Source organism: Myotis daubentonii, chromosome 16 (genome assembly GCF_963259705.1).
Source record: "Myotis daubentonii chromosome 16, mMyoDau2.1, whole genome shotgun sequence".
NCBI lineage: Eukaryota > Metazoa > Chordata > Mammalia > Chiroptera > Vespertilionidae > Myotis > Myotis daubentonii.
In genome coordinates this window covers 21,834,863-21,844,320 of record NC_081855.1, presented here as the reverse complement: position 1 = coordinate 21,844,320, position 9,458 = coordinate 21,834,863, and the positions used below count along the sequence as shown (strand labels likewise).

At 46.2% G+C, this 9,458-nt stretch overlaps 1 non-coding gene across 1 annotated transcript; it reads right to left on the bottom strand.

The window, feature by feature from the left end:
• Positions 1 to 1,654: 1,654 nt before the first annotated feature.
• Positions 1,655 to 1,788, bottom strand: LOC132219463 (U11 spliceosomal RNA). Its single transcript, XR_009449470.1, has one exon. It is a non-coding gene; the product is annotated as a U11 spliceosomal RNA (small nuclear RNA).
• Between the last annotated feature and the right edge of the window lie 7,670 nt (positions 1,789 to 9,458).

The following is a 9,458-nucleotide window of genomic DNA, read 5'->3' as shown; positions in this document are numbered from 1 at the left end:
ACGTATTTCCAGGTCTTGCCAGGGAACGGGCATATTCCAGCTGCAGAGAGAAAGGGTCTTCCATGCACAGGCCCAGGATGCCACTGGGAAGCACTCAAGGCATATTCTTGACATTTTTGGAGATCTAATGGGAAATGGGAAGATGAAGCTGCAGAGGTGGGCTGGGGCAGGCCTTAGGGCCTCATGGAAATTGCAGAGGAACCCTGGCTGGTTTGGTTCAGTGGATAGAGCGTCAGCCTTCGGACTAAAGGGTCCCAGGTTTGATTCTGGTCAAGGGCACATGCCTGGGTTGCGGGCTCCATCCTCAGTATGGGGCGTGCAGGAGGCAGCTGATCAGTGATTCTCTCTCCTCATTGATGTTTCTCTCTCTCCCTCTCCCTTCCTCTCTGAAATCAATAAAAATATTCTTTTTAAAGATTGCAGAGGGCCCTAGCTGGTTTGGCTCAGTGGATAGAGCGTCAGCCTTTGTACTGAGGGGTCCCAGGTTCGATTCCAGGTTGCAAGCACATCCCCAGTGGGGAGTGTGCAGGAGGCAGCTGATCGATGTTTCTCTCTCATCCGATGTTTCTAACTCTCTATCCCTCTCCCTTCCTCTCTGTAAAAAATCAATAAAATATATTTTTTTAAAAATTGCAGAGGAAAGTGGACTTTTTGGAGTATAGGTGGTGGGAAGGGGAGCCAGTGAAAGGCTTAGAGCATTTAAGCAGGAGGAAGAGAAGTGAGCAATGCTCTAGCTGCTGGGAGAGGGTGAGGGTAAGAGGGACTGAGCTAGACCAGTGTGAGATGAGTTAGGACTATTGCACAAGAAAGCTGGAAATAAAGCAAGACCAGACTACTGGATGTACATAGAAGGCAGGCAGCAGTGGTAGTGCATGAACCTAACACTGGATTTGATTGGAAATCTGCCTCCTGCAATCACTACCTTTACTCTTTTTGTAACCTTAAGCAAGTCTCTTGACTTTCACCCCAATGAAACTCAGGTGATTCCTCCATCAAATAAAAATACCCAGCTGTCTAGCCTCACTAAGCCTTTGGGAAGAGCTGGTGGTAGCACTTGCAAGAGCTCAGTGCTACAGGAAGATCAGAGGTGAACTGGACCCAGTTCCTGGGAGGAAAAGTTTCAGGCTGGTGGATAAGATGAGATGTGCGCAGCAACTTCATGTGCAAGGCTGCAGAAGAAAGGCCTTTAGAGAAGGCTGTTCTGAATGTGCAGAGGAGGCTGTCAGGGAGGGCTTCTTGGAAGAGGCTGCTCTGAACTGAGCTTTGAAGGGTAAAAAGGATTCTATTGAGCAAGTCAGTGGAACCACATGGGCAGGCACAGAAGGAGGGACTTCTGGGAACTTATTGACTCAGTTATATTTTCTAAACATTTTTTAATGTTGCTTGTCATTTTGAATAGGTAATAAAGTCACATGGTTCAAACTTCATTAAGTATAAAAGATGATACAGTACAATTTCTCACCTGCCCTCAGACACCTAGTTTACCTTCCCAAATCACCAAGGTTATCAAATTTTTAGTATTCTTCCAGAGATGTTCTTTGCATATAAGAGTATGCGTGTGTGTGTGTGTGTATAACCCTGAGTTACACAATGGTACTATACTATACCTGCTATTCTTCACCCGAATTTAATTTAATTTTTAAAATTTATTTTTACGGGCGCCAGGACCAACGATCACCAGCTGCCCAAGCACCAAAAAATTATGCTTCCGAAATCTCTTGATGTCGATTCTGCACGGAGAGCAATCAGGCTGCTCTACGTGTGTCGCTCACAACAGAAGCCCTTTTTGCTCTTCTCCACCCTAATTTTTAAAAAAAATTAATACATTGATTTTAGAGGGAGAGAGAAAAAAAATTTTGATTTGTTGTTCCACTTGTTTGTGCATTATGCATGTGTATCTGTCTCCCCACCCCCAAGCTTGCTGCCCCCAGTGTTAAAACTGAGCTATGCTTCTGGTTATGAGTAATGTCACCAACATGAAGGAGGCTTCCGACTTTAGCGACACTGGACTTGGTACAATTCTCCAAGTTCCTTGAGTTTCATGAATACAAACTAAGTACCCATCAGTCCAGAAACTGGTTAAGCCCTGGCCGACGTGGCTCAGTTTGTTGAGCGTCTGTCTCATGCACGAAGAGGTCCTTGATTTGATTCCTGGGGGTATGCAGGAAGCAGTCATTCGAGGTTTCTCTCTCATCCCTGTTTTTCTCTTTCTCCCTCTCCCTTCCTCTCTTTCTGTAAAATCAAAAGCAAATTTTTTTAAAACAGAAGAAACTGGTTAAAAGAATTATGGCATAAACATACAATGGAATATTAGCTAGCCATAAAATGAAATGAGAAAGCTTGTTGTGTACTGATAGGCAACAATCTCTAGAATATATTGTTAAATTTAAAAAAATCAGCACCCTAGCCAGTTTGGCTCAGTGGGTAGTACATTGGCCTGCGGACATGTACCTCGGTTGCAGATTCCTCCCCGGCCTGGGCCCTGGTCAGGGCTTATGCAGGAGGCAGCCAATTGATGTGTTTCTCTCACATCGATATTTCTTTCTGTCTTTCCCTCTCTCTTCCACTCTCTCTCTAAAAAGCAATGGAAAAATATCCTCAGGTGAGGATTAAAAATAATAATAAAATTAAAAAATCAGGGTGACTCTGGCCAGGTAGTTCAGTTGGTTAAAGCATTGTCCAATATGGTAAGGTTGCAAGTTTGATCCCTGGTCAGGGCACATACAAGAATCAACCAATGAATGCATAAATAATAGAACAACAAATCGATGTTTCTTTCCCTTCCTCCTCTAAAAATAATTTAAAATAAATAAAATAGTAATAAATAAAAGTAAATAAAATTAATCAATAAAAAGAAATTTTAATGCCCTAACCGGTTTGGCTCAGTGGATAGAGAGTCGGCCTGCGGACTGAAGGGTCCCAGGTTCGATTCCGGTCAAGGGCATGTACCTTGGTTGCAGGCACATCCCCAGTGGGGAGTGTGCAGGAGACAGCTGATCGATGTTTCTCTCTCATCAATGTTTCTAACTCTCTGTCCCTCTCCCTTCCTCTCTGTAAAATATCAATAAAATATATTTTTAAAAAAAGTTTTAAGTCATCCTCTTACCACTTTCTCTATGCTGGCTCAGGTGGTCTGACCCCTGATCACATATTAAACTGATTATTTCTTGCTTTCAAGCTTCCTCCATCATTGTCTTTTCATTATAGTCTTAAAAGCAATTACTCGCACCATTTTCCCTATTTCTACCATTGCCTATATATCAGCGGTTCTCAACCTGTGGGTCGCGACCCCTTTGGCAGTTGAACGACCCTTTCACAGGGGTTGTCTAAGACCATCCTGCATGTCAGATATTTACATTACGATTCATAACAGTAGCAACATTACAGTTATGAATTAGCAACGAAAATAATTTTATGGTTGGGTCACAACATGAGGAACTGTATTTAAAGGGCCAGAAGGTTGAGAACCACTGCTTGTGCTATGGTTACGGTGACCATGTAATTTATTGTCTAAACTAGGACACTTTTTTTTTTTTTTTACTTTTTTTTAAAATTCACTCTTCTTATTTTATTTTTTTGTTAATCCTCACCTGAGGATATTTTTCCATTGGTTTTTTATTTATTTATTTATTTATAAAATATATTTCTTTATTGATTTCAGAGAGGAAGGGAGAGGGAGAGAGACAGAAACACCAATGAGAGAGAATCATTGATCAGCTGCCTCCTGCACACCCCCTACTGGGGATTGAGCCCGCAACCCAGGCATGTGCCCTTGGCCGGAATCGAACTTGGGACCCTTCAGTCTGCAAGGTGATGGTCTATCCACTGAACCAAGCTGGCTAGGGCTCCATTGATTTTTTAAAGAGAGTGGAAGGGAAAGGGAGAGACACACAGAGAGAAACATCGATGTGAGAGAGACACATAGATTGGTTGCCTCCCGCATGCACCCTAATCAGGGCCAGGGATCGAGCATCAACTGAGGTACATGCCCTTGACCAGAATCGAACTTGGGACCCTTTGGTCCGCAGGCTGACACTCTATCCACTGAATCAAACTGGCAAGGGCTAAACTAGGACACTTTTGAAGCAAGAGTGGACACTATTAATAATGACATTAGAACAAAAGGCATGAACCAAGATTTCTTGGCCAAACTGGGATGTCTGGTTCTCAAGTGCAGAGTCCGGCTGATAGACTGAAGAAAAGGACCATACCTTATTTGTCTGGGTATCCCCATTATCTCCCAGAAACGATGGATTGTAGGTGTTTAATGCATTTGTTTGTTGAATGGATGGCCCAGGTGTAGGGAGTGCCAACAGTCTTTTTGAGGGCCCCACAAGATGCTAAGGGGGGAGAGTTTCTAGCAGCGCTGCCTTTCACCTTTGATCCCCATCATTATTTATAATATCTGGGCCTTTCTTGCAGATATCCCCTTTGTGCGCTGTGTGCTTTGACCTTGGTATCCTAAGCTTCGGACCATTTTCACAATGCTTGGCTGAGACCCACCAGGCTGAACCCTGGGAAGGCACTGGCCTTCCTCCTCTGTGCTCCTTCTGGTCAGGGGCTGGGAGTGCCTGTGGTCAGCATGGGTGCTGGTGGCGAAGCAGTTCCAGAGGCCTCGGAGCCTGTAATTTGACTTCCGAGCGTCCTCTTCCCCTTCCCCAGCAGGCTCTCGTTACATAGTCCCCATCGGCAGGGCTGCCGGGTGGTACCCTGAGCCCCTCAGTGTCCCCATCTTTAGGGGAAAGATGCTGAGTACAGAGGGAGCTTTATCAAGGCTGAGACCTAGCCCACGTAATTAGCCTGCTTAAAGCCTCCCACGTCTCTAATTATTGTTATGATAGATATACCCACTCAGCCAGGCATTCCTATCCCCCCCACTCCTTTTCAGAATTCCCCACCTCCTGGATAGCAGGAGGGAACCCCTACCTCACTGGCCTTACTCTAGGGACCCACCTCCCTCAACCCCAAAGCTGTGTGGGCAGCACTGCCAGGAGGGAAGGGAAGACAATCAGCAAGATGCCCTCAGCCTCCGCCTCCCGATCTATGCAGTGAGGGGGTTGTACAGATGATCTCTGAGTTATTTGATGCTGACATTGCGCATCCTCACCCCACACTGCGATTCTGGCTGGGCTCAGCACAGCCCCCCCAGGAATATGTGGGGGGACCCTGAGTCCAATCCCTTCTCTCCTTTCCCTGTCTTCTCTCCTTTTTCTTGAATTGTACATGCGAACCCAGAATCCTGGGCAGATGTTGATCCAGGGCTGGCCCTTCCCTAGCCTCGCTGCCTCAGGAGATAAAAGGCCAGGGACAAGTAGAAGCTCGGCCATACTTCCTGGGTTTGCTGCAGGCCTGGTCCCAGCCCATCCTGGGTTCAAACCTGATCCTGAGAGGCTAGCAGCCGTGGGCAAACTACGGCCCGCGGGCCGGATCCAGCCCGTTTGAAATGAATAAAACTAAAAAAAAAAAAAAAGACCGTACCCTTTTATGTAATGATGTTTACTTTGAATTTATATTAGTTCACACAAACACTCTTTTGTTCCGGCCCTCCGGTCCGGTTTAAGAACCCATTGTGGCCCTCGAGTCAAAAAGTTTGCCCACCCCTGGGCTAGAGCAAGGAACTGAGATGGGACAGGCTGGGCCTGCCTGCCTGCTCGGTGTTGATACACTGGGTGTGTGACTTCACGTCGAGCTCCATCCCTGACTTCTATGTGACCTTGAGCAAGTCACTTACCTTTTCTCTATGCCAGCTTCCCTGGAGAAGTGTCATGGGGACAGATGTGGAAGTCACCCCATGTCTACGAAGTCAAATTCAGATACCATTTGTCTGTTGAACTTCTTAGTCGTGGCAGCTGGAAGTCCCTCCCCAGGGCTCTGTGAATATTTTATTCAATGGACTTTATTGGTTGCATCCACTTGATTTTCCTCCACTGATTGTTTTTGACATCATCCAGACTTTTGAGGTTAGCAAGGCACTACAACTCAACTCAAAATGGATTTTAAAAGTGTGTTACAGCTCAGCCAGGAGGGCTGATTCGATTCCTAGTTAGGGTACGTGCCCGGGTTGTGGGCTTGATCCCTGGAGTGGGGATGGGGTGGGGAGGGGAGTGGGGTGTGTGTGTGCAGGAGGAAGCTGATCAATGATTCTCTCTCATTATTGATGTTTCTATCTCTCTCTCCCTTTCCCTTCCTCTCTTAAATCAATTAAAAAAAACCCACAAACATTAAAAAGAAGTGTGTCACAGAATGGAGAAGACTAAAAAAATAAATAACTGAATGCAATGGGATCCTGGATAGGATACTGGAACAGAAAGAGGACTCTAGGGAAAAAACTGATGAGATTAAAATAAGGTCTGTGGTTTAGTTAATAATCATGTACCAATGTTCACTTCTTGTTTTTGATAATTGTACTATGATAAAGTAAGATGTTAACATCAGGAAAAGATGTGAGGTATATATGCCTCTGTATTATTATTGCAAATTTTCTCTAAGTCTAAAATTGTCCCAAATAAAAAGTAGGGGAAACCCTCAAATTAATGCTCACCACTTAAATACAAAAGTGGGGGAGGGGCTTATTGGTCTATGTAACTGAAAAGGGCAGGGGTATATGGGCCACGGGGACAGCTGGACCCAGGTGGCTTAATTCTTAGGAGTTGTCTCCATCTCAGCTGATTCTGCTCCTTTGGTGGAGCTTCCTACTCAGGCAGCCCTATCCCTTGTGGTGGCAAACAGTCTGTCAGCCCTTCCGGCTGGTATTCTGCCATTTTAGCCACCCAAGAGCTTTTGTTCCCTCCTAGATCCCTTGGTGTGTTGAATGAATGGTTCCAGTAAAATGCCGGAAGCCGGTCCATCCTTGCTGCTTGACACAGTCGCTGCAGGAAAGAAACATCTGCACAGCATATGTTTCAAGGGACCTGGCATATATAGCATACTGTTCTTAATATGTTTGCTCCCCTTAGCGCTATGTGTTTTAACCAAGGTCACCTCTCTGAGAAAGGTTGTTTCCCCAGGTAGGGATTTTTCCCTGAAGTTAGGGAGGGAATAAAACCCCTTAACTAAGTGCCAGGTGGGTAATTAATCACTTTAACTACAAACAATCACGCTTAAGCTACATAATCTTTACTCCCTGGAATGGAGAAAAGAAAAACCCTAACCTTTGGAATAGAGATTGATAGGATTGGAATCAACTGGTATAAATACAGATGTAACAAGACAACAGAACACAGAACCTAGACACAGAACTTAGAGACAGAACCTAGCGAAAGAACATGGCAAAAGATCCTGGACAGAACCTGGCTACAGAACTTGGCTAGAGAACCTAGAACATAGCAAGAGAATCTGGATAGAACCTGGCTGGAAAACCTGGCAACCGAACCTGGCTGGAGAACCTGGCTGGAGAACCTAGCGAGAGAACATGGCACCAGAACTTCGCTGGAGATCCTGACCAGAACTTGGCTAGAGATCCTGGCTAGGCTGCAGATCAACTGAACGTTGTCTCTGTGTCATTCCTTCTTTGCCGACTCCATCCTTTAGGGACCCCTGCACCTGCTGGGGTTAGACCCCAGCAGTAAAAGTCTTGAGATTAATGCTCCTTGGCTTAGATTGAGTCACCTGCCCTTCTCCAACCCAATCATTGTGACCTACCTTACCTCAGTCACCTGTGTGGGGTCAGCCCCTCCCACCCCCAACACATAGACTGCGATGGGAGAAGGGCAGGCACCCAAAAGGAAGCAATGAGTCCTGTTATCAGAAGGGCCGCAGGCAGAACTATGATGTCCCCGGCAGCCTTAGAATGCAGAGCTGCTGCCCTTTCTCCTAGAGCAGCGATTTCCCACCTTTTTCATCTCATAGCTCACGTAAATGATAGATCCCCCCTTCCCCCAACTGGTGGGCGGAGTATGACGTAACCTGCAGCCTGTAAATACCTGAGTGACTAACCATGTACCTTATATGGACTATACATTGGACCACCAATCCACACCTGCCAAATACCCTAAGCCCTTGTCCTATATGGACAATGCAGTAAGCCACCAATCAGTGTGCGCAGAATACACTAAGCCCCCACCCCTTCCCATTCCGCCCCTCAAAAGGCTGCTCACCCCTGCACGTGCTGCTGTCCTCCCCTTGCGAGACAGCCCGGCAGGTCCTTCTCCTCTAATAAAGCCTGTAGTCCTGGTTTTCGGCCTCTGTCTGATCTTTCAGTAAACTAATTACTAAAATGCTGCAGCCCACCAAATGATATTTTGCTGATTTGACAAAAATTGTTATAATTGTGATTCATTCACACTGGATAGCTATTGTTGTGTTGGCTGTTATCATTTTTTTAATGTTATCATTCCTTAATTTGACAATCTAAGGCAGTGGTTCTCAACCTTCCTAATGCCGCAACCCTTTAATACAGTTCCTCATGTTGTGGTGACCCCCAATTTCATTGTTACAAATTGAACATAATTAAAGCATAGTGATTAATCACAAAAACAATATGTAACTATATATGTGTTTTCCGATGGTCTTAGGCGACCCCCGTGAAAGGGTCGTTCGACCTCCAAAGGGGTCGCGACCCACAGGTTGAGAACCGCTGATCTAAGGGAAAAGAGGTCAGTGCCCCTGGCTAAATAGTCAGGTATTGCACGTTTTAAAAATCCTTGCGGCCCACCAGTGTGCCTGCTGTGACACAGCAGCTGGAAATCGCTGTCCTAGAGCCATCCACAGCAGGCCTACACTGAAATGTACAGGCTTGAGTTCTTGTGGGTGTTGGGTGTGCTGAGCTGTCAGATTGCAGTCCCAGGAAAACCGTCATGAGAGGAGGATAAGAATAGGGCTCCTCCCCGGGATGCTGGCTTCTGGCAGCTGGATCAGGTGGGGATGGGTGTCAGGGAGGGGGACCAGCATGGCCAACGATGCCAGAATACCAGGATTTCTTCTGGGCCAGGACGATGGTCAATTTCAGCCATGGAGCACTTCCAATCCATCCTTCCCAGCCCTAGCCAGGAGCCTCTGACCTAAGGTCTCATTTGTTCATTTGCATTGGGGTGGCATGGAGAGAGAGAGGGACAGGGCTAGCTGAGCATCGGGACATCTCAGATGAGTGGCCTCTACCTTATGTAAGAAATATCTACTGAGCCTGGCCGGCGTGGCTCAGTGGTTGAGCGTCAACTTATGAACCAGGAGGTCATGGTTCAATTCCCAGTCAGGGCACATGCCCAGGTTTCAGGCTCAATCCTGGGGTGTGCAAGTGGCAGCCGATCGGTGATTCTCATCATTGATGTCTTTCTCTCTCTCTCTCTCCCCCTTCCTCTCTGAAATCTATAAAAATATATATTTTTTTTAAAAAAGGAAATATCTACTGAGGGGACTCCCAAGTCTCAGCTCCCACCCCACTGGCTGACTCCCGAACCACTATCTGGCCACACCTGTGGGAACAGGGTGGGGTGCCCACAGAGAAGGGGTCTGGCTTATGT